The sequence below is a fragment of the Mauremys reevesii genome, linkage group 11 (assembly GCF_016161935.1).
Source record: "Mauremys reevesii isolate NIE-2019 linkage group 11, ASM1616193v1, whole genome shotgun sequence".
In the NCBI taxonomy this organism is placed as follows: domain Eukaryota; kingdom Metazoa; phylum Chordata; order Testudines; family Geoemydidae; genus Mauremys; species Mauremys reevesii.
Window position 1 is genome coordinate 3,918,947 of NC_052633.1, and position 26,716 is coordinate 3,945,662.

The following is a 26,716-nucleotide window of genomic DNA, read 5'->3' on the forward strand; positions in this document are numbered from 1 at the left end:
TACTTTCCCCATCCCACTGAACCCCACTCACAGTTTGTTGTCAGTAGTTAGCAAAGTCCCAAGGTCTAGGAGGGCGTTCAGGCAGGTCCAGCTCCAGCCCGTAGGGGAACTCTGCCTGGTCTGGTGTGGATGCTCCAGCTAGAGTGATTTCAGCTTTGTCAGTGCTGCGTAGCGAGGGGCTCGCCCCAGAGTTCACTCAGCTTTGTTGTTGCCCTGTACAATTTCCATAAAGAGTCACTTTCACTTTTTCTTCACAGAATCATGACTGAAGATAAATAAACATCACATAAAAATCCCTGCCATCTAGCCCATCCCCCTTACAAGAAGCTCATCTGAGCTGTGACCAACCTCCATTACCCAACAGTGCAAGACTTGGGCTTTATTTAGGGTGACCCCTTAGGGCATATTTAGTACAGTTCTGTTGCCGACTAGTCACACAATATGGACAACAGCATTTCATTACCCTTACACCCAAAACTTAAATGGTTTTTAAAGAAAATGGACAAAATGTTCATACTGGGATGGTGGGTAATAAACATGCAAATGAAGTTTGGCTGATGGTTTCTTCCTCCAGTTCACCAATAGATGTCAGCAGAGAGTTCCTTCCCTTGAAAGCCACAGGCTTACGCTTTGAGCATCACCACATTACCCTGTCTATACTCCAGTGCTGTGCTGGGAGGCATGCCCTGGTTTCCACTCCCCTTCCCAGGGGAGGCTGCATCTCAGAGGTGCTGCCTGCATACAGTTTGTGAGGTGCTTTGGGCTCCTTTAGGATGAAAAGTGCCACTGCCCTGATTCAGGAAAACATCAGGAGACCACTTACACTTAAACCTAAATATGACCTTAGGTGCTTTCCTGAATTGGGACCTAGATAATGTGAAATATACTTGGGTGACCATTCTCTGCCCTCTCTCTCTCTCTCCAGTTTTAGGTATCTCAGAACCTGCCTCTACCCCTCCTTGCTTTATCAGTCTCATTCTTTCCTTCACATATTATAGGATCCAAATACAATAGATTTTTGGTTTTGTGTGGACACCACCAGTAAATCCCAGTTCTGTCTCCCAGGCTCTCTTACTGTGGGTCAGATACAGCGAATTCATACCAGGGCTGGGGGTGAAGTATCTTAGCGAGGTCAGTTTACAATCTGCACGATCCACTTATACACTCTGTTGTTCACTACTTTATTCCCTTCAGCCAAATGTCGGTCTTATCACAGCTAAGGCAAAGCTCCTAGGTTTCACCAAGACATGGGAAATTCCAATGAGCAACAGCAGTGAGACTGGGGTTGCCAAAGTGGGCTAACACAGTTACCGAAATAAAACTCCCTGAAATGACATCATGGCAGCCAACAACATAAATCTGAAACAAACTTTATCCACTGGCTGTAGCGCGGGGATAGAGATTTGGCCAGCGCCCCGTGCTCTGAACAGGAAGCTGTAAATTGTTGGCCATCCAAGTTATAATTAATTCTTTTATTGTCTGGGAATCCCCTTTTATGATGCACAAACTCGCACTGTGTCTGGCCAGCCTGTTTGTTAAAGGATCTAGCGCTATCCGAGCCAGAATTAATAGACAGGTGCTGTCAGATTAGTTTTCAAATTTGTAGGGGCCAGATCCTCAGCTGGTTTGAATCTGCATCTATCCATATAAGTCAATATTGATTTACACTAGCTGAGGATTTGACCCATAGTTTATCTTCCTTCCCGTGTTTTTGCCCATGCCACAAGACAAACCTAGTTAAAATTATCTGTGAAAGGGTGTAATCTTTTGGACTTGTTTTGACACTGCCTGTGCAAGCCAGCTGTTTGTTAACAGCTGACAAAATAGCCTGCAGTGTTAATGAGAGAAAATCTAATATAGTCTGATTCCAAATTGTTTCCATTCGGTTGTCAAAGGTTTTAATTGGTGTCATATTAAAGAAAAGCCAAAAAGGAGACACAAGGGAAAAGACACAATCAGAAGGTAAATTCATCCCTGCCAGGGATTTACTCATACATGATGTTTTAATTTAATTTTGCTTAAAAGAATTTGTTTAAGTCTTCCCTAAATTTGCTTTTGGAGACAGGCTCAAGCCAGAGGCTGCAATCTGCTTGCCCCTGAACTCTGGGGACGTGTCAAATGGAGTTGCATGGGATTAACGAAAGTTGTGATTTCAAATGGATTCAGCTCAATCAGTATAACAACATCTCCCCCACAGATCTCAGTGGAGACCACTGGCATTGCTGCCATTTTGCAGCGGGAGAAACAACTTCCTCAAGGTGACATTGTCAAGAGGAGGTAGGAATGGAACCCAGGCCTCCTGAGGCTCACTCCAGCATCCTAGGCACTAACTGATGCTTTAACTGCACCATTTTAAGTATGATGGTTTTTAAAACCCATTTAAAGCTACACCAGTAGAATTCTGGTTATAGACAAGGTCTAAATCTGGATCCCAGCTTCACAGTTTGGGCTGTCTTCAGTGGAGCTGGCTGGGAATTTGATAAAACATTTTTTGGTCAAAGAAAGCCAAGTCATCCAAAACAAAAGTTTTGGGGGTAATAGGTGGGTTTGGACAAGTTTCTCAGCTTGAAAAATTGTTGGGAAAGAAAGTTTTGAAGTTGGCAAAACATCCAATTTTAACATTTTTAAATGAAAAATTCTAGTTTGCCAGTTCAAAATGACTTTCCTTTTTGAATTTCAAGCTTAGAGTAAAACAAAAATACAATAAAAATGGTGAAAATCAAAACAAAATGTTCCCATTGAGTTGAACTGGTTTTTCTTTTCTCCTTTTCAATTTTCAGTTCACGAAAATGTTGAAGATTTTAACAACCTCCATCACTGGAAAGATTCCTGCACAGGAAAGATTCTTTTGGAGCCTTCTGCTGCCATACGGCCATGTCGCACCACAGACATGGCCCAAAGTAGCGTTAGCGGATAGGAGAATCTGGGCCTGTGTCTTCCATTATTGCAAGCCATATTGTGCCATCCATACTCACATCAAGTAGCAGCTTAGCCTGTGAACAGTCCCATTATCTCCAATGGCACTTCTGGCACTGGGATGTACTACATCAAGTGTGGAGGGGTGGGCCATAGGGCCCTATAGCACTAGGATAAGCAGTTGCAAGAAGAAGAAGAACCTCAACTGGAATTTTTGATATAGCCAAGAGAAGAGTGGAGGCTTGATTTTCCCTGGTATCAGACACATACCATCCCAGCCCCTCCCTCAGTCGGGCAAAACTCCCACGGTGTCCAATGGGAATAGGAACTGCAGATTTGGGCCCGCATGTAATGTGTCATCAATGAAAGAAAACAATATTTTGAGTTCCATTTACTGCTAGATATTTTATGGAGGAACCACTCCATCACCTTCTCTTTATAAGGTAAGTCTTCAGAGTAACTTACTTTCAATCCTTGAGGAGGCCACTTAGGGATGTGGGGAAAAAATTGGTCCTGCTAGTGAAGGCAGGGGCTGGACTAGATGACCTTTCAAGGTCCCTTCCAGTTCTAGGAGATTGGTATATCTCCAATTATTATTATTATTATTATTATTATCTCTTATCTGCTTTTCTTACGGCAGCATTTAGCCAAGAATGAGTGTTTCATGTACGTGCAGGTATTTCCATGTGGCTGCATGTGTTTGCTTTCCCTCCTGCTCATACTAGATTGTCATATTCTTTGGGTGTTTCTTCATGGTACCACCCTTTCCCTCCAAAAATAGAGGGAATGGGTTTTGCTTGTCAGATAAATATCCCTGGAGAAATACTCCCTTGGCAAACTGACACTGCCATCCTGCAGGGTTAGAGGCTGAAGGGACGCATGGTCTTGCACCGAAGTGTTCTGGAGAAAAGGCACACTGGAAATGGAAGGAGGATTATTTATCCTCAGCTGAGGTTGCTAAGTAACACACACACACACACACACACACACACACAGTCTTATTCCCAACCACAAGCACTTAAAAGTGAGGAAATGAATAGTTATTATAAATCTTCTTCTGCCCACATAATAAACAAACACATTGCGTAGGACCCAGCCCCATTGAGAGCTATGGGAATTTTGCCATTCACTTCAGTCGGCCCAGGATTTCCATCCATTACTCCTATTAAATATCACAAAATTAGGGCTGTCGATTAATCGCAGTTAACGCCTGCTCTAGATGCATTAAAAAGAATACGGAAAGCAGAACTTTGTGTGCAGTTTTGCCAGGAGTATTGTCATTAGGGCTCTACCAAATTCAGTCCATTTTGGCCAATTTCACGGCCACAGGATTTTAAAAATCCTCAGTTTCATGATTTTAGCTATTTAAAATCTGAAATGACACGGTGTTGTAATTGTAGGGGTCCTGACCCAAAAAACGAGTTGGGGGGGTGGTCACAGTGTTATTGCAGGAGGGATTTGCAGTACTGCTTCCCTTACTTCTGTGTTGCTGCTGGTGGCAGCTCTGCCTTCAGAGCTGGAAACCTGGAGAGTGGCGGCTGCTGGTCGGGAGCCACCGCCAGCAGTAGTGCAGAAGTAAGGATGGCATGGTATGGTATTGCCACTCTTAATTCTGCACTGATGGCTTCAGAGCTGGGCTCTCAGTCAGCAGTCACCACTCTCCAGCCATCCAGCTCTGAAAGCAGTGCAGAAGTAAGGGTGGCAATACCGCAACCCCCCCTAAAATAACTCTGAAAATCCCCTGCAACTCCCTTTTGAGTCAAGATCCCCAATTTGAGAAACGCTGGTTTCCCCTGTGAAATCCGTATAGCATAGGATAAAAGCACACAAAAGACCAGACTTCACAGGGGGAAAACCAGATTTCACGGTCCGTGACATTTTTCATGGCCACGAATTTGGTAGGGCTCTAATCATCATGTATTATATTTTCTACTTGCTGCTATTCATATACACTATTTTTAATTCTATAAAGAGAAGTGAATTGGATGCCTGCTCCAATTATTTCCATGGGGCTGCATGCTGTAAAGACAATGGGCAAGATTCATTGCTGGTGTTATTCCACTGAAGTCCATGGTGTTACACCAGAGATTTATGTGACCCAATAGGAGGGCCTATTACTTATGATCAAATAGGCTGTACCACAGAAGGCAGATGATTGACCGGCTACAGATTCTGACCCACCCCACATGCTGCTCTTTTACATTATACAAAACCTTGGATATATTTTTACTTAAAACCAGAGATGTAAGCGGCGGGCCGGGGTTGTGAGTCTATGGGTGGTTTCTGGGTTGGCTTACCTCTGGGGTTTATATTAAATTCCACAGACGACACCTTGCTTTGAGTGGGATTAAGATTGGGTAAATGTGACATCCCCCAAAGCAAGGAAATGCCAAAATTATGAGGCTCCTCATAACCACACCCCAAAACCCATGCAGTGCTATTCTGCCTGACAAAAATCAAAATATTCAGAGAACTTCCTTCTGCCTCCAACTGATAAGGAAACTTACAAGGAACATCGTATTAATCTCTCTTACAGCATCATGAGTACAAAACTTAAATGACCACCTCAGCAGATATCCTGTGCTGACACACGGACACAGGTTAAGAGTGCAGTGTGAGAGCAGGGAAGAGGATATCGTTAATTATTTAGTTTGAATAATAATAATGTCAATTGTTAGCAAAAGAAGTACAAAAAAAGTGAGACATGGGGGCCCTGTTTTTAATTAAATGTCAACTCCATGAAGTAACAAATGTAGTTAAAAAATCCACAGAAAATTCAAACTGACCTGTACATTTGGGGAAGTCATACTGCTTGATTTCATGCCAAGCAGATGGGCGAAGCCCTGCTTTAAAGTGAAAAACTTAACACATCCTGATTACAGCAGCACTAAGGGATCTGGGACAAAAAAAAAAATCAGTATTTGGGCCTGATAGTGAAGGCAGGGGGGCTGGACTCAATGACCTTTCATAGAATATCAGGGTTGGAAGGGACCTCAGGAGGTCATCTAGTCCAACCCCCTGCTCAAAGCAGGACCATCCCCAGACAGATTTTTACCCCACTTCCCTAAAAGGCCCCCCTCAAGGATAGAGCTCACAACCCTGGGTTTAGCAGGCCAATGCTCAAACCACTGAGCTATCTCTCCCCTCCTTTCAAGGTCCCTTCCAGTTCTAGGAGATATACCTATCTCCTATTATTATTATTAAACACTGGATCAAGTTTTGTCATGGGCTCAATTTACTGTAAATCATTTTACTGAAAAAGCGCAACAAAGGAAGGAAGTAGTTTTTCCTCAGACTTGCCATAGCTTGTCGGAATTGAGTTACATTCGCAGGATCCTGATGTAAGGTTTTGCTCTGGTGGCCTGTGCACTCTGGGGCCAGGGATTCGAGAGCTACAGTGGGAATTTCCTAGAATGAATTTTCCAGGGGTTGTTAACAATGCCATTGAGTCAGTGACCGTAACACTTGTTAGGCCCCAGCATTTCCCTGGGAAAAGACGACGTGACCAGACTGTGACCACAGAGCAGGGCAGCTGTTCGATGAGGCCTCTGAGGTGTTAAGATCAGGCACCAATGTTAACCATTAGTCCTTAGCTAATCCTGTGCTACAAAATGAAGAGAAAGGCTGTTGGTCACCAAGCCCATGGACTGCAGGAGAAAAATCAGATGTGTCGAGAATTTCAGTAGCCAGTGTGAAGTGACTGTGTACTTTCCAGTGGCTCTTATTTAAAAACCTCATAGTCTTGCATGAGCCAGCCCTTCTTTCCAGCTTTAAGCAAGGCATGCCATATGCTGTGATTTTTACTGCTTTCCAGTGGGGTGGCCTGAATGAAGGAATACAGCCTTGAATGTGCCTTTAACAACTTTGGGATGGTAGCAGTTTAGCAAAGAAAACATTCTGCAGCTGTGCTCATTTGGAAGAAATAAGTTCAGCTGTTTTTTGAACTGGCCTTCACCTCCAGGATCCACCTTCTGAATCTGTTCCAGACTGGAACAATCCAAGGATCACTATGATGCTAAGAACATACGGCTCAGGGGAGAGGATGCTCTCAGCCTTTTCACTTGTATTGGAACCACTTCAAAAGAATCCAGCAGGGTCACTGGAAACAAGGAGAGAGGTGCCTTTGGGGAAAAGGAAGTACAGGTAATCTCTTCCTTTCCTAACACACCTGCATGGAATAGGACTGCATGTGGACTTAACATTCCTTACAGTGCTAGGTGAAGGGGCAGGGGGGCTGGCTAGCATCCAATGGCTCTTCGGAAGCATGGTTCTCTAGCTTAACGGTATCCGAGGCTCCACTATGCCCATGCTGCTGTCAGCTGCAGTTACTAGGGGTGGAGATGCTGAAGATTTGTCCCCTTCCCGTGAATCCATCTGATCCCAGCAGGAGGAATGGCTCATGGACACTCTATATGGATAAAGTTACAGCTGCATTTACATTTTTAAAATCAGTTCCTCTTCCAATATTCTATCTAGACACAATTTCAGGGTCTTGTGTGTTCCAACTGCAGCCACTATGGACATGCATCACAAGCCCATAAAATGGAACAGAGGGTACACTGTTTCTGTTGCCAAATACTGAGAGAGAGAGTGTGTGTGTGTGTGTGTGTGTGTGTGTGTGTGGGTGGGTGGGTGGGTGGTAGGGAGTGGGGAGAGGGAGGGAAGATGAGGGTGTGAAAACCACCACAGATTGGCCTAACTGAAATTCATGACTACATGCAGAATAAAGCTGCAGTCTAATGTCTCATTGTTACTTTCACAGCATGATGAGATGAATAGTTTTTCTTCATATTTGTAGAATACCAAATGTTTGGTCACGGATGGATTTCAGGAGCCTATAGTGGCTGGGATGCAAATTCCAAATCCAGATGCTATGGGCAAAAGGCAACAGAAAATTGAAAGAAAGATGGATGAGTCAGCATGGAGATCAGGGTGGCAGAAGGAAGTCACCGTAAGAGTGAAGGAAATTTGAGAATCTACCTCTGAAAGCAACTAGGGGTTGAAGCCATTTTAAGTATTTCCCATTGGAATTTATTTTCAGACTCAATCTTGCCTGACTAGAAAGGTACCAGGTTTATATCTGACAAGAAAGTTCATCTCCGCTGTACTGTCAACCACGTTTTGAGTAAATACAGGGCTCCATTGCGAAGATGAGGAACATATATTTTCAGCAGAGTTCTTGGCAGATTCCTGAGGCAGCTGGTTTAAGGCCGTCTGTGTCAGTCCTGATAATCTTCACTTATAAACAGTTCTCTCACCCACACAGGTGGAAAATGAGGCATTTGTTCTCTGTTTTGCTGCTCCAGTTCCAGTTTAAAAAAATGCATGTTAGTTTGGCTGCAAAGAAGAATTCTATGTTTACACTGGGGACACCACTGATTCCTGTCAGCAGAACTGGGCTGACATCAGAATCCAAACATCCTCTGGTCAGTGCAAGCAGAGGCATTCCTCTAATGCTTTGGCCTTGATGTGATGCAGTATGACTGTCATGGATAATTCAGACCAAGGGGGAGAAAGAGAATAAAAAAAACAGTGTTTTATTTAATCACCTTCTCTTCCCCACCCCCACCTTGTTTTCCCCGCTTGAGGATTCCCGACCAACATAAAACAGCACAGTACATATGCTAACAATAACACACTATTTTGCACATTTCCAGCCTCTTTTACCAGGCTCTCAAGAGGTTTACAAACATTCATTAACGTTTCCACACAAACTATTACTATACCAGCTGAATGCCTTCCGAGGCACAAAGGTCTAAGGCAAACAAATTATATCTTGAGCATCTAACTTTAGGCATCTGAGATTGTAAGTTTGGGCTGAAATATCTTGGCCAAGGTCATGCAGGAAAACAGTGGCAGAGCTAAGACTGGAACCCAGGAGTCCCGGTTGTCACAGCTGCTCAGAGCACTTGGACTGTGGGACTGCATCTCCTTACTAAGGGGCAGGTTGTGGCATCCTTACACAAGGGTTTGATAATCTGGCCTGAGCACAGCAACCCCAGCCCCAGAATACAAGCCTTTTCATGGGTCTGTTCTTCCAAGGAATGCAGCCTGTACGATATGAACATAGCTGCCTGTTTCTTTTCTTCAGAGCCCCTTCATTAAGTCTTGTATTCCAGTTTGGAAGTGCTAAGGATAGAGGGTGATAGGGCTATTTCTGAGATAGAAGATGTTTCTGCCTGCCCTTTTGTTCTGCAAACGTGCATATCATCCATGAGACCTTCCTCTGATGCATATGGGCAGTAGTTTGCTTAATAAAGAGTGCAGCTCAGTCTCACTCAGGTAGTTTAGGAGGTGACAGAGAAGTCTGTAAACGTCTTCCCAGAGGTTTAAGCAACCAGCCGCAAGAAATATGATGTGTTGGAGAGACACCTGTGGCTAGCTTTCCTGTGCGTGCAGTAGTATTTCCAAGGAGATGACAATCACATTACCTTAGACAACATTTCCCCCCCCATTTGCACCACACTACCACACCACATGTTAGTTCCTGTGGCAATCTCCAAAGCCGATTCCTCTGTGCAAATCCCAGACTCCCACCTGGAGAAGTGCTCAGGAAGTTTACTGATCAGTTGCTTGTTGGTACCTTCCCACCTGTCTGGGGCCCAACAACTCATATTTTTAAGGGTCCTCTCTCCTATAAGAGAACGTGCAATGCACACAAGCACTGGGAAATCTATCAGAAGAGATACGCCTGGGAATCTATGGGAGCTTGTCATGAGCTCTATGACAATGCCTCACAAGTCTATACACAAGTATGACTCGGAGGACACTGTGGTGTGATGGCTCAGGCGTAGCAGCAGGTGTCAAGGAGTTGAGGCTCTAGTCTGGGTCTAACCTGACCTTGGGCAAATCACTTAACCTCTTTGTGCATCTCCCTGCCCCTGAGTTGGGTTGGATGTCTCCATTGAAAGACCCTTGCTGGACAGAGAAAGGGGTTAGTTCTTAGAATATATCATAGAATATCAGGGTTGGAAGGGACCTCAGGAGGTCATCTAGTCCAACCCCCTGCTCAAAGCAGGACCAATTCCAAACTAATTCCTTACTGGAGGGCTAAGGGTTGAATGAGAGGAAGTCCGCCACACAGTTGGGTGACAAAGGGAGAATAATTGGGCATTGTGTGAGATCTGCAGCTAGCCACGGCCAGTGTCTGGATCTGTTTGCTGACAGGGTGCAGGCTGGGGTCATCTGATGGCCAAGCATTACTGCTGATTGGCCTGAGCCCCCGTATCACAGCAGGTGCCAGCAGCACTGTTAGGCGTCACCAGCCACCATCAGGTGAGAGCTGTTTTCATGAAAAATTCCATTTTGATTAAATCCCTTTGATGACAAAGCTTTTCATGGAAAACTTTGACTGACCCTAATTGTTAATATCCTATCATTAGAATGCACCAGTGTGAACAATTCCACTGTGGGGTCCCGATGTGCCATACGAACTTATTTAACTGTGAGGCGGATCGTCAATTAGAGGTGTAGAAAGATGCTGCTCTTTATTGGTGGAAGTCACTGCTGGGGTTTCCAGGCAGCCATCTAATTTTTAGACTTCTCTGAAAATGCCAGCCTCTTTTCAGCATGAATCACAGCATCACCAATCTAGCCCTTAATCTTGTGTTATATTTGCCATTTTTATTGTTCTGCTACTTTGCCTTCTGAGCAAGCAGCATCCAAGCTTTTGGAGCATAGACTTGCAAACGGATGACATGCTGATAAGTTCAATTCCTGAGCATCCCTGGAGAATCTGTTTATGAAAAGAGAAGCCCCTTAAAAAGAAACTTAGCAGAACATCTGGAAATCCACTAATGGCCTCCAAATTTACAGTGGCAGCAGAACAGAACCTGTTCTTCTGTAAGGACCCTTTTTTGCTGTTCAGAACTCAAGGACATGATGCTGTCATGAATGTTTTACATGCCTCCCAGCAATGCACTAGAGCTCCATCAATATAAACAAACATGAGAAAGATTTTCCATTTCCAGGGCCAGATCTTGAAAGCCACTGCTCATACCACACACACTTCTAGGGCAAAACATTTGTCCCAATGAATACATGTCCCCACCATGGTGATGAAAGTAAAGAGAATGGGATGAAGGCTTCCTTGAACCTTCTCTAACCTCATGTGTGCCTGCACACTTAAAAGCTCTGCTGTCTAAAGCCCTGATTCAGGAAAGCACTTAAGTATGTGCTTAAATTCCATTCACTACAACAGGAGTTAAGATTGTACTTATGTGTTTCTTGGATCGGGAAATAGCTCCAGCAGAGCTCTTTACATCAATCAGTTCTTCTGAATAAATACTCTGGTTCCACCATTTTGCTTCTCATTGAGCTTCACTGGGTGGTTGGATCAGCTCCTTCATGAAATATATTAAAATTCCCGCATGCTCAGTTGATATTCTGCATATAAATAATAGTGCTGTTGTATATGGCTTTGTAAAATCTTGCATTCTCAAACAGAAAAATGTGAAACGGCATAAAGATTTTTGATCAAATTCTCTGCTGGTATAAACTTGGGCAGCTCCACTGATGTCAGTAGAGAATTTAGCCAGTTGACTTTAATAATTTAATTATTGTAGCCATAAAATAAAATAGTAAAATTGGCAAAAAAAAAACCCAACTCTTTATCCATCCACACAGCATAAAAGAGAATGATTAACAGTCATTGCACAGGAAATTTATTACGTTTGTAAATTGTCTTAAAATAAATTCCAAATAAATTCTGAAAAGCATTAAAAAGTGAAATAAGTGAAGGAGGTCAGCAGTACTTGAACCTAAAAATCTGTACTTCCTGCTTTCTCAGAGCCTCAACTTTGCCTGACTCACTAGAAAATTGGAAATATATATTGCATGTCTTCCGTTGAACAAGTATTAAGGAACACAGGGTTGGAAGGAAATTTCTGGGTCATCAAGTCCAGTTTCCTGCTACCAAAGTCAACACCGTCATATAATTGAATTAATAAACTTATCAGGCTCCATTTTAAAACCAGTTAGGTTGTTTGCCCTCACTGCTACTATTGAAAGGCTGTTTGGGAACTTCACTCCTCTGGAGTGGAGAAGCTACACTGAATATAGCTGGTAAAAATTCAATAGTCAGACCCTTAAAGATATAGAATTTTCAAAAGCACTTAATACAATAAGACAAGCTTAAATGACTGCAGAAGTTTTAACTCAACTCTTCCTTCCTTGAATGGACCCTTACAATATGTGCTAACTACTTGTACTAAACCATCTGTTCCACCTTGACCTTGCATGTCGCTGTGACCTGAAGAACTATGTGTTACTTGAAAGCTTTTCTCTCTCAAACAGAAGCTGGTCCTATAAAAGATATTACCTCGTCCACCTTGTCTCTAATTTTTTGGTAAACATGTTCAGTTTTTGGTTTTCAGAACCAAAATTTATTTTTACTGAAAACTGTTTTACCAAACTGAACATTCAGGGGTTTGATTTTGATCATTTGAAGTTTCCCTTGAAAAATAATTGGAATTTTTCAATCACCTCTAATCGTAACCTAAAAGAGGTTAAAAACTTACATTCTGTCGAGATTAGACCAAGCTGTAAATCATGCGTTTTGAACATGAACACTACAAATTTCAGTGGCATTCAGGCATGAGGTTTTGATTGAGCCCATTTCTATTATTTTGTAATGCATCTGATCAAGTTTTAATCACCTTGAAGTTTGACAATCAATGTCCTCCAATAACTCAATAATGAAATGTTTAAATAAGACATTTTTTCTACGTTTCAGTTAGTTATGGTTTAACAAACACACTCTTCTTGCTCCCGATGCTTAGTTTAATCTATGCAAGACATGTTTTAACAGCATGAATGGTGTCTTTTCTATAGTGCATTGGGCATTTTAAAAGGCAGCATAATAAAAGTCTTGTTCAGGCAGGAATTTCATTAACTTCAGTGTCCCTGTTATACTAAATGTCATTGCTATTGGTATGTAAGAGTGAATGGAGTTTGTGGGCTGAAATTTGGTTGTTTTAATCCAGATTTAAAAATCCTTGGACAGGCTATAAAAGGATGCCAAGCAATGAAAACCTGACAGTTTTTATTATTTCCTATTGTACCCAGCTCTTCTACATGTCAGGATTCCCTAAGGCAGTGTTTCTCAAACTGGGATTGCCACTTGTGTAGGGAAAGCTCCTGGCGGGCCCAGACGGTTTGTTTACCTGCCTCATCCCCAGGTCCATCTGATCGTGGCTCCCATTGGCTGCGGTTCACTGCTCCAGGCCAATGGGAGCTGCTGGAAGCAGCGGCCAGTATGTCCCTCAGCCCGTGCCGCTTCCTGCAGCTCCCATTGGCCTGGAGCAGTGAACCGCGGCCAGTGGGAGCCGCAATTGGCTGGACCTGGGGATGAGGCAGGTAAACAAACCAGCTCGGCCCGCCAGGGGCTTTCCCTACACAATCGGCGACCCCAGTTTGAGAAACACTGATCTAAGGACTGTAAACAGTGCCGCATCAGCAAAGGAATCCTTCACTGCAAGTATTAAGTCTAACTCTTTTCCTGCAAAACCAGGAGTGTTTGCAAACGGGGTAAAACAGGAGGTCTTCATGGAGAGATGACTCCCAGCCAGAGGCTCGCTGTGGGCAACTCCCTGCTAGGACAGTGATGAGACACTGCTCTTATGCAGCTCTTTTCATCGACAGATCTCAAAGTGCTTTACAAAGGAGACCAATATATAAGGCGTTGGTGAGACCTCATTTGGAGTACTGTGTGCAGTTTTGGTCTCCCATGTTTAAGAAGGATGAATTCAAACTGGAACGGTTACAAAGAAGGGCCACTAGAATGATCCGAGGAATGGAAAGCCTGTCGTATGAAAGGAGACTTGAGGAGCTCGGTTTGTTTTCCTTAACCAAAAGAAGGCTGAGAGGAGATATGATTGCTCTCTTTAAATATATCAGAGGGATAAATACCAGGGAGGGAGAGGAATTATTTCAGCTCAGTACTAATGTGGACACGAGAACAAATGGATATAAATTGGCAGTCGGGAAGTTTAGGCTTGAAATTAGACGAAGGTTTCTAACCATCAGGGGAGTGAAATTCTGGAACAGCCTACCCAGGGAAACAGTGGGGGCGAAGGACCTCTCTGGCTTTAAGATTAAGCTTGATAAGTTTATGGAGGGAATGGTTTGATAGGATAACGTGATTTAGTCAATAGGTCAATAACGTGCGACCACTGGTAATTAGTACCGAGGGTCAATGTTGGGATATTGAAAGTCTTTTTCCTGGGTGCTGGCTGGTGAGTCTTGCCCGCATGCTCAGGGTTCAGCTGATCGCCATATTTGGGGTCGGGAAGGAATTTTCCTCCAGGGTAGATTGGCAGTGGCCCTGGAGGTTTTTCACCTTCCTCCACAGCATGGGGCAGGGGTCGCTTGCTGGAGGATTATCTGCTACTTGAAGTCTTTAAATCAGGATTTGGGGACTTCAACAGCTGAGTCAAGGGAGAGAATTATTTCAGGAGTGGGTGGGTCAACTTTTGTGGCCTGCATCTTGCGGGAGGTCAGACTAGATGATCATAATGGTCCCTTCTGATCTTAAGTTCTATGATTCTATGAATATCATTACCGCCATTCTACAGAAGGGGAAACTGAGGCATGGGGTGGGGAAGTGACTTGCCCAAAGTGGGGTAGCCAACCAAAGCCAGTAATAGAACTCCAGTCTCTTGAGGACTAGTCCAACTCCCTAGCAGCAATGTGGGCTAACTGGTTTCAGCTTACCCTGGGGAGTATGGTTATTCGGGACTATATCTGTAAGGGCTGAGCTTCCCAGACAGACTCTGGGGCAGGGCACAGTGGAGTTCTTATTATGCACAGTCAGTCGGAAGGAGACTGAGACTACAGCAGAGCTCTTGCAAGCACCTTCAACGCTGAGTGATCACTGAGCACCACATGGGTACCAGGAATAAAACACACACACTAACAAAAGGTCTGAGTGGAAGAATGGAGCCGCTAAAAGCCCACCAAAGCTGAAACCCTCTGGAAACATAGAAAGCAACCAGAGTATGTTAACACAGCACTTCGCTCTGAGCACCAAGGAGAAGAGGCAGGGATGGGCCAGAGAGTGGGATTCACTCAATCGGTCAACAGTAAATAAAATATGTTATTCGGGAAACCCCTACTGGAAAACCTCCACTGGAAAAAGTATCTGAGTAATGGGGATTCCTTCAGGATCAGTCCACACTAAAACATGTGACTTTAGCTTATGGTGCCTTAGCTCCACCTCAGAACAGCCCGCTGTGGCTCAGTACGTGGAGGGTCTGCAAAGCAGGAGCTCACAGCTTTGGGAAGAGCTAGAAGTTGGGGGCTCTAGCTGCCCCCCATGACTTACCCCCTTGCTGGGGTTTTCCAGGTATAATGTGTGCACACATTTGGCCCATGATTTGTAAATTCACCCAGATGTCTGATAACCTTGGCATTAACTAGGCAAAAGCGAAGAGGTTCACAGAAAATTCATGGCACAAATACCTGGAGCCGAAGGCTGCCACCTTTGTGTATTTTCTGTGTCGGATGGAGCAGCCATGTCAATCTGCAGGTATGTTTACACTGCAATTAGACACCTGCAGCTGGGCTGTGCCAGCCGGTGCTTAATTTGTGCCAGGGCTGAGCCGTGTCACCTCTAGACTTGGCAGTTCATAGCCCTGGCACCTCTGGGGTTGATGCATCAGTGCTTGAGCCCTGGCACTTTTCATTACAAATTAAGCCCTGGTGCCAGCTGACTCAGGCTCGTGGGGATCAGGCTAAGGAGCTGTTCATCTGCTGTGTAGCTGTTCGGGCTCAGGATGGAGCCTGGGCTATAGTACCCTGCAAAGTGGGAGGGTCACAGAGCTCAGGCCGAATGTCTACACTGCAGTTAAACATCCCTGCAAGCCGGAGTCAGCTGGCATGGGCCAGCCATGGGTGTCTAACTGCAGTGTAGACATACCCTTGGAGCCATATGACACCATGATGTTGGCATCTTCACTCTGCAATGAGTTGTCAACAAGAGCCTGATCAAAACCCATTGAAGCCAATTATTTATTATTAATCTGCATAGCGGTAGTGTCCAAAGGCTCCAGTCAGGGATCCCATTGTACTAGGTACTGGATGTACATATAATGAAGAGACACAACTGTTAAACCCTTTGGGGGAAGGAAAGTGTAAGATGAGTCCCTGGAAGTTTTTCCAATGACTTCATTAGGCTTTGGAGCAGCTTCTGAGTGAATGCACTGTGTGTTTAACCATAGCCTGTTGGGAGGTCCTTGTCAAATGATTTAAAGGTCCGCTGTAGACATTTTGCACAGCTCCAGGTTGCACTGCTTGCATTTCTCCTTCTGTCCCAAACCAGAAAATCAGCCCAGAAAATTTGGCCTGAAGTCAAAAGTTTTGTGAAAAAACAAACAACCAAAAAATCTTGCTCTGGTTTTGAATTTCTGACTACCCGCTTCAGCAGCAGCCTTGGTGTTGGATGGCCTACCAACCATTTTGTGCGGCTCTAAATAAAGTTCCCGTGGATCCTTCCCTGTGCCTGGTGTGAATTCAGATGTGGGCTAGGCACATAACTGCAGATTGTAGAATAATGCATTTGTGTGATACACAAAACATAAGGGTTTAATCCTTATCTGTGCCAAGTTAAGTGCTGAATGTTGCTGAGAGGGGAGCCATGTGGTGCTTTCTGGTCTTGGAGCCAGTGCTACATTGGCCTAGACCTCAGGGTAGGTTTATAAGAACCCTGCGGCTGCTCTAAACTACACTGGTTGGCTGTGACCCCAAGGGGCCAGCCCACAATCTGGAGATCACCTGAGTGCAGTGATAACCTGGTCACACCCCCTTCATCCCAGCTATGCCCCCAACATGCAGAGGGCCATGGGGGAGGGTGTAAGACACAACTATGCCAAGGGATTCCCACAGCTCAGGGTATCCTAGGTGGCCCATTCCATCATCTTTCCACCACCAGAGTAGTGCTAAAAGGCCGGAATGAGGCCCAAGATCTGGCTTATATTAAAAACCCACATGGATCACTGCATGTGTGTATCAGCTGCTTTCTAAACTTCACTATCATAGCAAGTACAGTAGAACCTCAGAGTTATGAACTGATCAGTCAACCACATACCTCATTTGGAACCGGAGGTATGCAATCAGGCAGTAGCAGTATGGTGACCAGACAGCAAGTGTGAAAAATCAGGACAAGGGGTGGGGGGTAATAGGAGCCTATATAAGAAAAAGACCCCAAAATCAGGACTGTCCCTATAAAATGGGGACATCTGGTCACCCTAAGTAGCAGAGACCAAAAAAACACGCAAATACAGAGTAGTACCATGTTAAACTACTAAAAAAAGGGGAAAGCAGCATTTTTCTTCTGCATAGTAAAGTTTCAAAGCTGTATTAAGTCAATGTTCAGTTGTAAACTTTTGAAAGAACAGCCAATGTTTTGTTTGGAGTTATGAACACAACCTCCATTCCTGAGGAGTTTGTAACTCGGAGGTTCTACTGCAGGGGTAGGCAACCTATGGCACAGGTGCTAAAGGTGGCAGGCGAGCTAATTTTCAGTGGCACTCACACTGCCCGGGTCCTGGCCACCGGTCCGGGGGGCTCTGCATTTTAATTTAATTTTAAATGAAGCTTCTTAAACATTTAAAAAACTTTATTTACTTTACATACAATAGTTTTGTTTATATATTATAGACTTATAGAAAGAGACCTTCTAAAAACATTAAAATGTATGACTGGCAAGCGAAACCTTAAATCAGAGTGAATAAATGAAGACTCGGCACACCACTTCTGAAAGGTTGCTGACCCCTGTTCTACTGTATACCTACAGGAGCCCAATTTTCATTGAAGGTCAATGGGATGTAGGTGCCTACGTTCCTCAGCTACCTTTAAATGTAACCGCCTATATCTATTTTATAAATACAAAGAGACCTAGTTCAAATCAAAGACTAATGGCTTGTAAAAACCTCCTTCATAAAACAATTGTGTGCTAAGGAATACACAAAAACATTAATTCTAGCAAACATGCCTTTGTTTAACATAAAAAGCTCCAACTTGCTCCCAGACTCCTCCCTCCTTTGCCAAGTTCCATGCAAGAGTGAACTTTTATGGAAAAAAATAAATCTACAAATAGGGAGTTATAATAGCAATGTTGTCAAAGCCTTAACTATAGCACGACTGTCAGATGTGCCAATCTCTTTATAGGTCCCTGAGCCATGGTTAGTGCATTTTGGACTCCACACTGTGCTAAGCTCCATTATAATTACCTTCCTTACGTGCTTATGAGCATGTCTGTTTATGGGAGTAGCTCAGTTACTGTAAATAAATAGCTGTGAAAGGAATAGGTTGTTACAGGAATAAATAGTTATATGGACTAAATAAGACACTTAAGTCATTTTAAATGAACAGCTGACAAAACATATACAGGCTCTACACAACCCAAATGTGTGCGTCTGACATCAGCTCCATAAAGGACCCATGAGACTCTGATCAAGTAGCCATTGAGGCTTGTACCTATATCTTTACTGACTGCAAATATCATCTCTGGGCACAATGGTATATGTACAGTTACTGTGAGTTTTTTTAGGCTTAAAACTCAGCCACAATTGTCTGTTCACATGGGGTCATATTTATGGCTGTTGAAAACGGACATTGCTCCAGTGATTCAAATCTGCTTTTACATCCTCAGTTTTGGAATATAATAATATGCACATTTTAAAAAGCCAATTTGCAGAAGTAAATCAGGTTGCGAGGTCTCATTTGTGTGCACAGATTGGGGTTTTTCCCCCCCAAGTCAGTTTAGAGATCCTATTGGAACATTTGGCCCCTCTGGTCATAGCTAGCTGACACGAGACAGGTACTGCTCCCCGGGCACAGCCCTTCCAAATATCCAGCCACAGAAGAAAGCAGGACACAACCAAGACACACTTGCCAAACTCCAGTCTGGGCCAGATCCTGCAGCCATTGAAGTCATTAGAAGTTTCCTGGGCATTAGGACAGCAGGATAAAGACAATTGAGAGACTGCCCCATATAAGGGTCAATGTCATCACTGACTGTGGTTGTTTTACTGCTGTCTTAGAAAAGGCTGTGGTAGACATGAAGCAAGATAGGAGGGGGATAGAGACAATCTGAATGAAGGGGGCTTTTGCTAGTGAGTCAAATTCAAAGAAGGTGAGGGGATCATTTTTAATTCATTAATGTAACATGGTGGCACCTACCTCTCTCTAGTGCCCCCTGGCCAGGTGCATGTGCCTGCACTCGCTCACTCTGCAGGGACCCTTGTCGGTGATTTCTCAGGTGGGTTTCAATGACACAGCCCTCCGGCCAAGTCTCACACACACAGACTGTATGTGAAACAAACAGACCCCTTCCAGGGTGTACAATCCAACAGGGGTCTAGCCCAATACTCCCATTAATATCTCTGTAGTCCTCCCCAGGATCAGTCTTTAGAGAGTATGGGGCTGTGCCCTCAAGGCTTCCTCCCTGGAGACTCTTCACCCTCTCTGGGCCTTTCTTCAGCTGAGCCACTTAACAGTTCAGTTCCCCTTCCAGGGGTGTATCCCACTTCAATATTCAGGCCACTTCCCCAGTGGCTAATGGGGGGCAGGGCCACGGCCTGGGACTCTATGGACAGCAGCCACATGCCACTACATCCCCTTTAACTCTTCACTGTACTGCTACAGTTCCCTTAGCCACTTCCCCAGCACCTTCACGAATGCTTCACCCTTACCGTAGGGCTGAGCAACCAGTCAGCCAGGAGCTCCTTGCTCCCCAGGTCCCTGCCAGCATCTCCTCTGTCGACGGTCCTGTAGCACCCTCAGCCAGCCAGGAGCACCATTCTCACTCCTCCAGCTTCAGGCAGCAACTAGCTTACTGTGGCTCTGCAACAACTTTTATAGGGCCCTGATTGGCTGCTCCCCAGCAGCCACTCTAGGCTGCTTGGAGGACCTCTCTACAGTTCCTTTCTGGGATGAGATGTGGTAGGACCCTGAGGCCTCTAGCAGGGAGCCTCTGGGCCTGGTACACCTTGTCACAATTAAATTAAAATTGTACTTTTGTATTCATTTTTCATCTAAAGGCTTCAAAGCCTTTTATGAACATTAATTATACACAGGAACACTAAAGTAGATAAGAATTAGTGGTCAACGTTTTTCAACATTTTTTTTACAGGATAAAGCTTAGTTTCATCAAAATCTAAGTGCTTTGCAAAAGATAGTTCAATTTTGATGGAATTTTCCCTAAAAACAATTTAAAATGCAACAAGACAACATTGTTTCACTTTGAATCGACATTTTTGTTTAATTTTGATTTTTGAAACCCAAAACAAAATGGAAATGTTAATTATAGACAAAATCAAAATATTTTCATATCACAATGTGTTAATATCAAAATGGCAATTTTTGGCAAGATACCTATATAAAGTCATTTTGTTTGACATTTTTCACAAGGAAAATATCCAGTTTTCCAACCAGCTCTGTGAGGAATTATTATCTCCATTTTATAGGTGGAAAAACTCAAACAGATGCTTGGGTTTTCAAAGAATGACAGACAGCAGACTCCCACTGAATCTCCCTGAACTCTGAAAATGTCATCCTAAATAATCCATGTCAGTGACAGAGCTGAAAGTAGAATGTAGGAATCCTCTCTGTCAATCTTCTTCGCTAACCACTAAGCTAGAAATTGCAGAGGAAAATGTGGTCAAGCTATTATTACTTCCAACCTCTGACTGTTATAGAAATTCTTATGGATCATGCTGATTTGTGGTGGAAGCATGACTCAACCTGAGTATTATTTTAATGCCAAATGATATTGCTTCAAGCATTTAAACATGGAGGGGGAAAAACCCCAACTTCTCTGTATTGATTAAAGTATTTTATTTCATTTAGGTTTATAGTACAGCCTGTGATAAAAGCCCTTCTCCCCAAATGGCCACAATGATGTTATGTTACCAATTCAGAACTGATGGCATCCAATAAAATGCTGAGAATGGCATCTGATCCCTATGAAATCTTATCTGTATTTTCAAAGTCCTTTAGGCATTTCTTTCTATCAGGCTGGTTGAGAAATTATTAAAAAGTTAAGAGCTCTCCTTGGTAAAAATACATTGATATGGACGGCAGCATCTTTTCAATGAATAAGCAAAGGGTTAGAAGTGAGGCATCCCTGCAGTTTAATCCACCTTTGCCTCAACTCACTATTTGACCGTGGGCAAGTCACTTTACTTTTCTGTGCCTCAGTTTATCTGTAAAATGGGGATAATAAAGTAGGATGCCTGGACAGCACTTGGAACACATAAGATGCTATATAAATGTAAAGTGTTATGATTCACATTGATCATTTTGCCTTTAAAAAAAACTATAGGAGAGTTTATTGTTAGGTATATCAATTTTGCCACTCCTGACAAAGTCATAGACTCCAGAAAAAGCCACCTGGCCCAAAATATGTGCGTGGTTTGGTGATAATATCAGTCCCATCTTCCAGGATTTACACTATTTTAGAAAATATGTTTATCCAGAAACAAATAGAACTGTCTTTAACCCTTTTTGCCTCATCCACCGTCTCTGGTTTCTTGTTCTAAATATTAATTCTAATTGCTCTGTCTACATTTTGTATTTAGACTATGGGTCTTTTTAAATAATATTTCCCCCCTTCATCAGCATGAGCAATGATACTACCTTTCTCTTATAAATAGATCTATAGGACTGTTAGAGTGCCGGTGGCCAAGTTATCTGGATTGGTTCCCTCCCACTCATGCATGGTTCCAGACAAGAAACTTGCAAAGTTTATTAAACAGATGATTGCTAACACAACAGTGATTGTCAAGTGGGGAGATAGTTCAAGTCCCCCTAACACACACACACCCTGCACACGGCATCGCCCATGCCCACAGTTGACCTGCCATCCACCTCAACAACTATGTTCATGAATGCTGATGACATTTGCCAGCCAATAGCCAGAAGAAGCTTTGAGGAGCTGGAGTCCTCCCCATCATCTGACCTTGACACCTTGGGCAAGTTCTTTCTGAAGTAGTGACTTAAACTAACCAGATTAAAAACAATATCATCTTGTTTCCATCTCACCACCTAGTTAGCCAATCGGTTGTGAACTGTACCACCTTACATGGGGGAGAAGCTTGACCGCTCTGTTTTTTGACAACACATTGGGAAGACACTCGTTACAGTCCAGTTGAGTTGTAGCCTTCCATAGGCTGGCCAGAGATTCATGGGGTGCTGGCGCTGCAGCTTTATGGACATCTACCAATGCCTGCTCAATCCTGTGCGGGAGCATGGGGCTCCAGCTGTTGTGAGAAGTGGGACTCGGTGATCCACTCTGCCCTTCGTATCATCACCAGTGCAACCCAGACAACTCCAATCTGTAATCTTCCTGTCCTGGCTGGCCTTGCTTCCCGGGTGGTTAGGCATGAAGGCAGGGCCCTGGCCTCATTATGACACACAGCCACCTATCATGATGGCTTACTTCACAATTTCATCTCAAAGCCATGTGGAAAATGCTGGCTCAAGTCAAGATGCTCGTTCTCTGACCTAATGGATCCTCTCAGACATGGCGTTTCTAAGCAACAGCAGCAGCAGGAAATGCGGGACCATATTATTGACCAATGACACATTTCTTGGTGGTTAGACAACTCAGATCTGCATTCCCTGGCCTCTCTAAATCAGCTCTCATGCCCCTCAGAACAAACAAATGGACCAAAAAATTCTTCCTCATTACAACAGGATACATTGTGGTCATGAGTGATTTAACTTACATCTTTACTGCTGTGGCTTGTTGAGCATCCCATCCTGCCCCTGTGGAGCTCACAAACAAGCAGCCTGCCATCTGATTATGGACTGCACTCTGTATCATCTTGATGGTGGATGGACAAGCTTGACGTCTCCAGATGATGCTACCATGATAGAGTGACTATATCACTGACCCATCACCTAATACATTGCTTGTGCCATCAGAAGCCACATGCCAGAAGATCTGTAGATCTCAAAGCATTTTACAAAGGAGGTCAGTATCATTTTACAGATAGGGAAACTGAGGCACAGGTTGCTGACAAGACTTGCCAAAGGTCACCCAGCAGACCAATGACAGAGCTGGGTCTAGAATCCAGGTCTCATATACCAGTTCTCTAGTCACTAGGCCGCACTGCCACCCTCACAACAGCAATCAAATCTATGTTCTTACTCCCCTTCTGAGTTATACAAACCATAACTTCAGTTACTGTCGCTTTAGAGTTGTCTCTTTTTCTTCCTTTATAAACTAAGGGCTGCTCTACAACTCAAAAATTTTTGCCAGCAAACTGTGTTCGTCAGAAATGTGAAAAAAAAATCACCTCCCTGACTGATATAGCTGGGCCTGCAAAAGTCCTAGCGTAGGCACAGCTATACTGGCAATATAGCTTATTGTTCTCAGGGAACTCTTGCTGGTAGAAGCTACATCTACTAGGAGGGTTTGTCAGTATAGCTACACTGGTTTAGCTATATCAGCAAATTCTTTCTAGTGTAGACAAGGCCTTAGATTCCTACCTGCTATCATCATGCTTGTCCTTTGCTTCACCCTGTTCAAGGCAGTAATATCTTCTCAAGGGGTTACACTCTTGTGAGTAATTGTTTTGGCTGCAGCAATGTGCCATACTAATATTGCATTATCTCAGGGAAACAATCATTAACTCAGCAAATGTCTTCGGGCTCAACTATGATTTGACCAGCCCCACTCACTGAGGCTCTAAAGCATAAGGCCACATCAGGTGATAAGTCTATGAGTTAAGACTCACAAATTTGAGGTGAAATAGTTAAGCAGCCAAAGATACTTTCAGAGTGCGAGTCTCTGTACCATGTTCCTGACTTGAGCAGGAAGCTGTGCTGGACTTTCTCTTCTCAAATCAATTATGACAATGTTTTTGAAATGCCAGATTTCAGTGGGAGTTGAGGGTATTCAGCACAATGCGGGATGGGATCCAAGGATCTGAAGAATCTGCTCCACAGAATTTCACTTTATACAGAGTCAAGATCTTATCCAGCATCCTGAATAGGAGCAGCTGGCTGGCCTATTCCTCCCAGGAGAAATTAACCAAGAGTAAAAGAAGATTGTGTTGCAGTTAAGGAGTTCCCATACAAGTCAATAATCTTGTTGGTTAAGTGTCTACACCCACTGCGGGCATGGGAGACTAGCATGAGAATAAGGCAAAGTATATGCTAAAGGAATCAAAAGGGACATTTCATTCAACTCTTGGAGGGTTTTAGCAAGAGTCAGGAGGCGAAACTGAGCTCAGTCTGGTCTCTTTGTTCTGTAGGAGCCGACTCCTGTGCTAAAGGTCTGAGCCAAAGCTCATTCATACCAATGGAAAGACTTCCACTGACTTCAGTGGGCTGCGGCTCTAGCCCTTACTAATTTCTCACTGTTCCATGCAAAAGTTTTTTAACTATACCCAGATTCAAAGAATGAAGGAGACAGTGAAGGGAAACTCAACCTCACAGGAAGAGGACGGAGGGAGGAGAACAGATAACTTGAGGGAGTGTCTGTGCTCCTTCCCCATGACCTTCTGGTGCATCCCCAGCTCCAAACATCACCAATATGACTGGTCAAAAGTTTTCCACTGAAACTTGATTTTGATGGAAAACCATTGCCAACTAAATGAATGTTGCAGAAAGTGTCTGCTTTCCTTGAAAAAAATTCAATTTTTTGTCCCAAAAAAACCCAAACCCCTAAGAACTTTTTCAATTTTTCGATGAAAAGTCAAAATTTTCCACCAAGTGTCAATGAAAATAAACTGGTTTTGCTTTCACCTACATTTCCAACTAACTCTGCTCACAACAGCATCATGGAAGTAGTGCTGCTTTTCCAGCTTTGGGCCTTTTACGGACCCATTTTAAACAAGGAGATTCACACCTAAGCTCCTCTAAGGAGCACCGTCCGCTGTCACAGGAGCAGATCATCACCAGTCCATTATTGGGATTTCCTTACTTTTTTTTCAATTAAATTAAAAAAAATTAAATTAAAAAAAGACAAAACAAAAAATGTTGACTAAAAAAATTCCAATGGAAAGTTCTTTTTGACCCTGCTCCACCCTCTATCCGTATCGACAAAGGAGAGGAAATGCAGGGTTGTGACTTGCTCGCGGTCAAGGTAAGGCAGGACTAGAACCAAGCACTCCTGCCATGTACTCATGTGCTCAACAGTTCCTTATTGTAACTGAGGCCAGCGGATGTGTCGGTTGTTATTCTTCTCTCACCAGAAGCGTGGGACCTTCAGAGATCTTGCACGTTTTTCTATTTGTGGATGAAGTCTGATGCTCAACAATGGCTTATTTAATACTATAAGTGGGATCTGGGGTATTCCAGCGGGAAGCACATTATTGCAAACAAACTAATAAAAGATATTGTACACGGGGGCTTGGAAAGCTTGTGCACAGATATACAGAGGACAGCTCAGTCAGCCCTGAGGGGGAAAAAATGAACTGTACCTAAGGGAAATCATTTTAATTGTATTAACAAATAATAAAACTCTGTATTGGCTTCCTGTGTGTTTGTTTACCTATATTTACCATTATAAAAGTTCAGCGAGGTTATCACCTCTTCAACTTTCATCAGCCACTTGCTGTTCTAAACATGAAGGGCTTGATTCTGCATTGCCCTGCCCTCTCTGCAATCACTGACAGCTGTGCACAGTGGACGTAAGACTCTGTCACTCTAATATTGATAGAGGTTTGCATCTATTTTCCAGTGGTGAAATTGAGCACACAAAGTGCAGGGCAACGGAGAACCAGGCCGTCTGTTGTTTTAACCCTGGTCTAAGAGTTGGGGATTCCAAAGGGATATAGCAATTTCATGGTTTTGAAATCCCGCTTCTCAGTGGAAAATTGACCCAGAGCCAGCTGCTGTAAGGTGTTTCCTCAGGAACTTTGAATCCTTCCTCTTCGGCGGAGTCAATATTTCACTGAAGGGCAGCCTATGGAGTCCTGGTTGCCAGGGTCATGTCCTGATTATGATGGGAAAGGTGTGCATGGGACATCTTTATGTCCTAACACAGGAAGTGATCAAGAGATAGGAGGTGAAGGCTGAACAGTTATAACAGGGACCGTTACTAGAATACTACGAGCTGTGCCTGACTTCTCTCTGGAATATTTATTCCACGTGATGTGCTTGGCTAAGGCCTGGTCTACACTAGGAGTTTATGTTGAATTTAGCAGCGTTAATTCCACTTAAACGTGCACCCGTCCACACCAGGAACCTAATTAGTTCGACCTAGAGGGCTCTTTAGTTCGAATTCTGTACTCCTCCCGGCTAAATTCGACATGGCTATGTCGAATTAGGCTATGTGTGGACGGAAATCGACCTTAGTAGCTCCGGGAGCTATCCCACAGTGCACCACTCTGTTGACGCTCTGGACAGCAGTCCGAGCTTGGATGTTCTGACCAGCCACACAGGAAAAGCCCCGGGAAAATTTGAATGCCTTTTCCTGTCTGGCCAGTTTGAATCTCATTTCCTGTTTGGACATCGTGGTGAGCTCAGCAGCACTGGCAACGATGCAGAGCTCTCCAGCAGAGGAGTCCAGGCAATCTCAGAATAGAAAGAGGGCCCCAGCATGGACTGACCGGGAAGTCTTGGATCTGATTGGTGTGTGGGGTGATGAGTCTATGCTTTCGGAGCTGCGCTCCAAAAAACGGAATGCAAAGACCTACGATAAGGTCTCCAAAGCCATGAGAGACAGAGGATACAGCTGGGATACAACGCAGTGCCGCGTGAAAATCAAGGACCTGAGACAAGGCTACCAAAAAATCAAAGCGGCCAATGGATGCTCCGGAGCCCAGCCCCAGACATGCCGCTTCTACGA

At 43.8% G+C, this 26,716-nt stretch overlaps 1 long non-coding RNA gene across 1 annotated transcript in view; it reads right to left on the reverse strand.

The window, feature by feature from the left end:
• LOC120374828 overlaps window positions 1-26,716 on the reverse strand; it is a 129,873-nt gene that overhangs the window by 91,432 nt on the left and 11,725 nt on the right. Inside the window, exon 2 of the long non-coding RNA XR_005586263.1 lies at window positions 32-213. This is a non-coding gene — a long non-coding RNA (uncharacterized LOC120374828). The remainder of the gene's footprint in view (window positions 1-31; window positions 214-26,716) is intronic.